The sequence below is a fragment of the Battus philenor genome, unplaced genomic scaffold, assembly GCF_028537555.1.
Source record: "Battus philenor isolate CCGP_79_NKW_IND1 unplaced genomic scaffold, ilBatPhil1.0.hap1 SCAF_26, whole genome shotgun sequence".
Classification (NCBI taxonomy): domain Eukaryota; kingdom Metazoa; phylum Arthropoda; class Insecta; order Lepidoptera; family Papilionidae; genus Battus; species Battus philenor.
This window is the reverse complement of record NW_027181689.1, coordinates 8,762,278-8,769,396: the sequence shown is the minus strand read 5'-3', so window position 1 is coordinate 8,769,396 and position 7,119 is coordinate 8,762,278. Positions and strand designations below refer to the sequence as shown.

At 33.9% G+C, this 7,119-nt stretch overlaps 2 non-coding genes across 2 annotated transcripts; both read left to right on the top strand.

Annotated features, from left to right (window-relative positions):
* The first annotated feature begins 2,197 nt into the window (after positions 1-2,197).
* Positions 2,198-2,269, top strand: TRNAT-CGU (transfer RNA threonine (anticodon CGU)). The gene has a single exon. It is a non-coding gene; the product is annotated as a tRNA-Thr (tRNA).
* Positions 2,270-4,717: 2,448 nt separating this feature from the next.
* On the top strand, positions 4,718-4,789 carry TRNAT-CGU (transfer RNA threonine (anticodon CGU)). Its single transcript has one exon. It is a non-coding gene; the product is annotated as a tRNA-Thr (tRNA).
* The last annotated feature ends 2,330 nt before the right edge of the window (positions 4,790-7,119 follow it).

Genomic DNA, 7,119 nt, shown 5'->3' with positions numbered 1-7,119 from the left:
AGTAATGGACGTCTTGCGACCTAAATAACGATGATGGCAAAGGCACAATATGCTTTTATAAATTAACTGTAGTGTAGATAAATAAATAGTTAGAGATAATCATAGTTATTATTATTTGTTACCTATTACTGGTACATTTAAATAATGCAAATATTTTATTTAATACAAAAACCATTTCACTATTTACAGTGTCTTCAAATCGAAATTAAGTAAAGCTTAGATGTGTTTGTTAAAAACGGTAGCAAAAAGGTGAATATATTGTTGATTCGAAATAAAAACTTGTTAAAAATGTAGTCGTGTGAATTTAACTTAAGAAAGCGACATTACTTTCTGATCTACCTAATACGTTTATTTAACACTATGTCGATTGTATTTGGAAAAATAAACAAAAAAGATAAAAAGAAGGCACGAAATGTTCCACTAGCCTATAAGCTAATAAACATACGACTACACGATGTAATTCTGATTATCCTTTATATAAAGATAGCAAAGCGAAAATGTACTTAGTTCGTAAGCAAACACGTAAAGAAGCCGTTAAGCATAAGTTGGCGGTAAACATTCAAGCTCCATTACCCTGACACAAATCCTCACTACGAGCCCGTTTGGTTAAATCGTTTTATAAGTGTTTCGCTGAACCCATATTTAGTTTTTCAATCTTTTTCATATTAGTTGCAGGTCCATTATCGCTTTGGATATTCAATGTTTATCATTGAATTCTTACTTTTAAAGGAACTAAACCGTTGTTAATTCATTTCTGGAATATCATTACTAAACTAATTTTTAAAAACTATTCTAAGATCGAAGTGTACATCTATGACATAGTGCCGTTATTTTGTTTATGATAACAGCAAACAAGCGATCCTATAGTCACTTTTAGGCATCTGCATAGCGGAATGTATACACGTAACCAGTGTGAAAGAGCCTGGTTGTAGGCCGCTTCCAACTGGCGTTACTGAAAAAACAATTGAGGAGACCAGTGGATTTTCTACAGCTGAAATAATGATGAACAAGTTGTGTATAGTTTTGCTTCCGGTACACTATGGAGCGTCTGCCAAAGCGAACTAAGAACTTGATAACTTCTTCATCACCACCTGAGGTAAGTGGTGAGAAGGAAAAGTTGACGTGACGCACAACAAACATTTAAGAACAGACAGCTAAACGTTAGTCTATCTACACCATGGATGCATAGACCGCGGCCCGCCGGTCGAATACTGGTGGCCCGCCGACAGCAAAAATAATACTCTCGTATATTTGAAAAATATTGAATTCTATTCCAGAATAAAACCAAAAAAAATTAATTACCTATACTTCTGGCGGCCGGCCCGCCAACAGTTCATGATTTGCCTGAGTAGCCCTTAGTCTTAATAAGTCTGTGCAACCATGATCTACACTATCCTGCACATACACTGCACATTATTATCGCCTTGTGTATTTAATTTTCACTACAGAATTCTTGCTCATAAAGAAACTGAACTATCAATGGTAAATAAGTATTTAAAAACGATCTAAATGTATACATATACAGCATAGTCCCCAATTTAGTAGACACTCTTGTACAATTTTGTATAGGAATGTAAACGATCAAACAGTGTGAATGGATACCGCTCCTTATCGGTCTTAATAGAAATCTATAAGGGAAGGCTATGTCTTCCCTCATAGATTTACTGCTGCTGAAATGAAGGTGATAATGTTTGTGGAATTTTACTTCTAGTCACTTCTTGGAGCATTCGCCAAAACGAACTAAGTTAGCAGCTAAACGTTTATGTATCTCCCCATCATGCTCAAGCATGCATCAAGAGGTGACGAAACCTTCACACATACTAAAACATGTGTCGAGATATCTACAGTACATATTTTAATAACTATGTACACAGTACACGCGACCTGACTGAACTACCTGTCGCTATATGCGGGCAGCGCTAGTACGATCATCGTGGTCTTCTTTGGCGAAAGTCTTTACCGTACAGTCGGCTGATTTGATAATTATGATGAATTACGTACAAGGGATTCTTAACCTCTTGTATCATTTGATTACTGTATTTATTTCCCCGGCAACAAAATCCATCCAATTGTTTTGTAGAACAAATCGCCGTTTCCTATAAGAATGTCAATAGTACGTTTCTTTCTTTTCGTTTCTTTCTGTTTTTATTTTATATTTAGATAAATATAAAGACACGATAAAGGCAAACATATCAGTGCCTCTTTAGCTCAGTGGTAGAGCACTGGTCTCGTAAACCAGGGGTCGTGAGTTCAAACCTCACAGGAGGCAGAACCTTCTTGATAAAGCTACACTTTTTAATATAATGTCGGTATATCTCAACTATTTTTGATTATACATGTTTCGAAAGTTAATTAGTTGATATCTAGTTTTAATTAGTTCTTTAAATAATACTCTTTGCACCCCTCATCTCTATCTCTTGCATCCTACTGTTCACATAAGCACAGGTGCCCAGCACTTGCGCGCACATTACAACGGCTTGTGTCGAGGTACCAGATAGAGTTCTAGAGATTAGTTAATTTAAAAATATTAAGGCCAAACATCCAGACTTTTGCCGCCTTCACCTTGTGAAAAAATAAATAACTAAGGAACAAACAGAATTTATTCATAAAATACGCGATAGAATTGGTTCGGGTGCCTCAGTAAGAAAAAAAACCAAATAGAAATTGAGCTTATTAGTGATTCGTATATTATTAAAATTTAATGTTAAGTACTGTAAAAGCACGGAACAGTTGACATGGTCTTTAAGGTTTTATTATTTAGACCACCACCCATATGAAGAACAGTCGACCTGTATAAAGTTGTCGGAAGTAGAAAATCTATGGGGAGAGCCTATGTCCAACAGGGAATGTTATTCATCTGAAATAATAATGATGTGATCGTTAAACAAAAAAAAATAATGCTCAAGTGGATGACAATATTTGTAGAAATATGTTAAGACATCTCTGCCATTCATTTTTGTTTTTAATGCGATATCCTATCGGGAGTCAGTCCTAACAAGTCCGATACGGTACACAAAAGTTTATTCACGAATTCACTAGCAAGCATGAGATTACATAGTATCTAGTCTAATATAACAAGCGTGTTCCTACATTTAACATTACTTTTATGAATTTCAATAAAAAACATCGCAGCATATACGGTTTTTCTAAAGAACATATAATACGAAAGATTTAAATACATTTGAATTACAAAAACTCTGAATGTACACTAGTATCACAGCAATAAGAACAAAGCTAATACAAAGCAAACTACTGTAAAAGTGGTAACACGTGGTAGAGTCAGGTATTAATCTGCTCAATCATGCGCGTATTGTGTTGTTATAGTACGGACAAACTGCTCGAAGAACAACATTTCAAAATGAAATAACGATGCTATGTACAGTTGATACGCTATCAGTATGAAATCATGCTGGCAACCCGTGACATTTCCAACTTATCATGATTATTTGCCATACAAATTAAATGGCACATAGTAGTAGATAATAGAGTATACCGTGACTTGCTAGTATCACCCTGTTTTCACTCGCTCACTCACTCATCACGTTTTTTTTAGAACTATAATTGTTAGGAATTTGTAATTTTGTACAAATGTTTCCGTTATTTAGTAGAGGTCAGCTAAGAACGATTTTTATGAAATTCTACCCTTAAATATATGAGGCTGCTCGTTAAATTCGCGAAGGGGGGAGTGACGTCTAGACATATATATATATATATATATATATTATTTTATTGTCTTTAGACAGACTTCAGACTTACAATTATAATAAACAACAATAAAAGAATATAAATTTGTAAAGGTCCTTTCAAATTATTCGTAAATATTTCTAAAAAAATTGAGTTAGTAAGATAAATATTCTATTACACTTGAATATATAAAGCAGACTACATATTTTTTAGATCTCCGTTTTTGTCACTATTTTTAATTTGTAAATATTCGTTACTCAAATAAATAGTTATTTGCAATCACGATGAGTCATAATAAATGTAATAATACACTGTATTTTTCATCTAGTTATAACTAATGTATACGAGAAATAAACTATCGTTGTTCCTAGAAATTAACAAACAAACATATGCATAAATATTTGAAACTGAAATATTAGTCTATTTCAACAGCAACAGATAACGCGCAGTTGTTAGGCATTAACATATAGAGTAAGCATTATAAAAAGTATCTGTCGCTCTAGGAGATTATATTTGAGAGCAAGTAACACATAGGCGATGTTAAGAATGAAAATGATGGCGATTTCAACTTCGACTGTGATATATATGTATATAAATGGTACACGAAAAATTGCATAAATTAAAAAAAATACTTATTTTTATGGAGCATACAACTAAACGAACTATACCGTTTAGTCATATGTTCAATAAATATATGATACACCCTATCCTAAAATCAATGGTTCCAGAAATAATAAATAGCGGTGCGATTTTATAGTAAGAAATATTGTTTCCGAATACGGATTACTATATATTAAAATTAATTGTTATATTATTAATTATTGTTCACTATCTATCACTGAGTTCGTACTGCTAAAACTTATTGAGCTTTTACATTCTAATAGTTTTAGAATCATAAATGTATACAGAGTGATTGAAAACAGAGTATAAGTTTAAAAAGCTTTTTGTAAACAACTTTACATTCATTCCTTTTAAGCTTTAATATCTTTTGTAACATCTCATATGATAGTATTTCCTTTCCGAACATACCAGTGCCTCTTTAGCTCAGTGGTAGAGCACTGGTCTCGTAAACCAGGGGTCGTGAGTTCAAACCTCACAGGAGGCAACACTCTATAGTTTTATTCAATTTATTTTAACTATTTTTATTTAATATTTGCAAATTTCAATAACTGTCTAGTTTTGGTTAGGACTCTATTTGTACGTCACCAAGTATAAAATATCTGTTTTCTGGGTGTACTTAGTTGAGTTTGTTCTTAATAGAAATATGCGCGTTTTGTAGATAGTGGTGAGACCACCAGGGCTCATATTTACTCCTTCTACATGGACGAGGAAAACGAAGGCCGGTTGTCATTGATGTAGTGTATTTGACTAATTAACAGAGACTATGTATAAATCTTTTGACTGAACGAAACACAATGGCAGCCACTCTCTTATAATCGGCTTCCGAATTCAAATCTGCATTCGAAAATGAAGGAGGAATAGTTTATCTAAAATTTAAAATTAAATATATTGTGACCAAAGTGACCAGTGACACGACGCGTTCTCTTGCAGACATTACAAAATAATACTCAAACAAATGCAAGTGAAAACAAGATAATAGATTATATCATCATTTGACAATAAATACTCAGTCTGTCTTTTATAAGTGTTAATATTATATATTTTTACTACTAAACAATATTTGAAATTTTACGTGCCGCAAATAAAGACAACTTTTAAAATTGATAAAATGTTCCGTTACTAACATTGTCCTGAAGTAAAAATTTTTACTTCTTCTTCTCATATGGATGCTCACTACAAGGCATATGCCCCCCTCCCCCTGCCGTGCGCTAACCGCATCCACCGATTTTCCGCAAACTTATGTCGTCACTCCATCTAGTTATATTGTCACTAACTTACTAATATTCGATAGACACATTATTTCATTCACACTCAGACCTGAGAAAAATAAGTGAAATAAATTCAAAGGGACTATATTAATAAAGATATAAAATTACATATTCAAAATGGAAATAAGCCTTGTCGTAAAATTTCTAATAGGACCGATTAAAAGAAACCTGCATCCAGACCCTCTGAAAACCTTAATAAGTTCCTCCGTCTACCATATGGATGAACGTCGTACGCTACCCTTGACACCCAGGTGCCGTACCAATAGCTGTGGTGGTACTAGATTAAAGAATAGTTCACACCCTCTCCTATCATAGTTTGCCGTAAGGGGTAAAAGAAAATGTTCACAAGCCCTGGGCAAAACCATATCTCAAAGATTTTTGTAATTAAAAATTAGGCTCGCAAAGCCCTAAGCATAGTGTGACGATCTACCTTCATCCATCCTTATGATGATTGACAAATTTGATAAACATTGTAATGACCTGGTAACGAACACATTACTCCTTAGGTGTACTATCATGTATGAAGTCGTTTACAGTGTTACTACGCACATACATCGTTTCATATTACTTTTAAATCTAACTAATCTATATTATTCAGTCATATATTCAGTCGCCCTCTTTTCTTGAAATACAGCATTAAAGTAATTAAAAGAGTCATGAATAAAAATAAAACAAATTACAAAGGGTCAGGTATGGCTGTAAAAAATTGTATTGTAATTGTATTTTATAAAGTAAGCATAATGTTAAAGAACTATAAACTATAGCAAAATGATAAATTAAGTATATAAATAAAACAGATAAGATAGATAAAAAGAAGGAAAAAAATACAATTTTTTAAATTGTTCAGAAGTATTTTAATGTAGTAATTTTAGAGTGGAGAAGGAGGAAGTAAGGAGGCAAGTAAGCCAGGAGAGTGTAAGAAATTGTGACGAAAAATAGATGACGTATGAAAGAAATTGTGAAAAAGAAAAGAATGTGAGTAGAGAAAGAGAAATAAAATAGGACCTTTAGAAAATTATTCAACACAATAAAAAGACGCTGTCTCTACCTAGATAGGAGCGAAAGAGAGGTCCGGAATAACGGAGCCAATTATATAAAAAAAGTGTAACATTACTCTTTCTACCTATTCCTAATTTGTTAATTGACTATGTGTTTGGCACTAATCGATGTAACATAGCTCCTGAGGATGCCCCGTGGAGGGGTGAAACACGTGTTGAGCGATTTAACGGTGGCAGTTGTGTAATTCGCATTGTTTGCCGCATGCGCATTTATCAGCGGGCTGTCGGTCGGTGCACTTTGATGCACGACTACCACTGCATGTGCGGAAGAGGCTAAATATTGGTCCTTTTCTTACTAAGGATGGACTTCCGCAAAAACACGCCTGATTCCATTAAATAGCTAATTTGTTTATTATACTGTCTCTAAAGTTTCCAACCGTTAGGTTATATCGATGGAGACATCCGCCCAAGGTCAGGGACCGATTCACGACAGGTCTTGCTTCCACTGTATCCGACAGCGGTACTCTTTAAGGTGAGACAATGTGAGA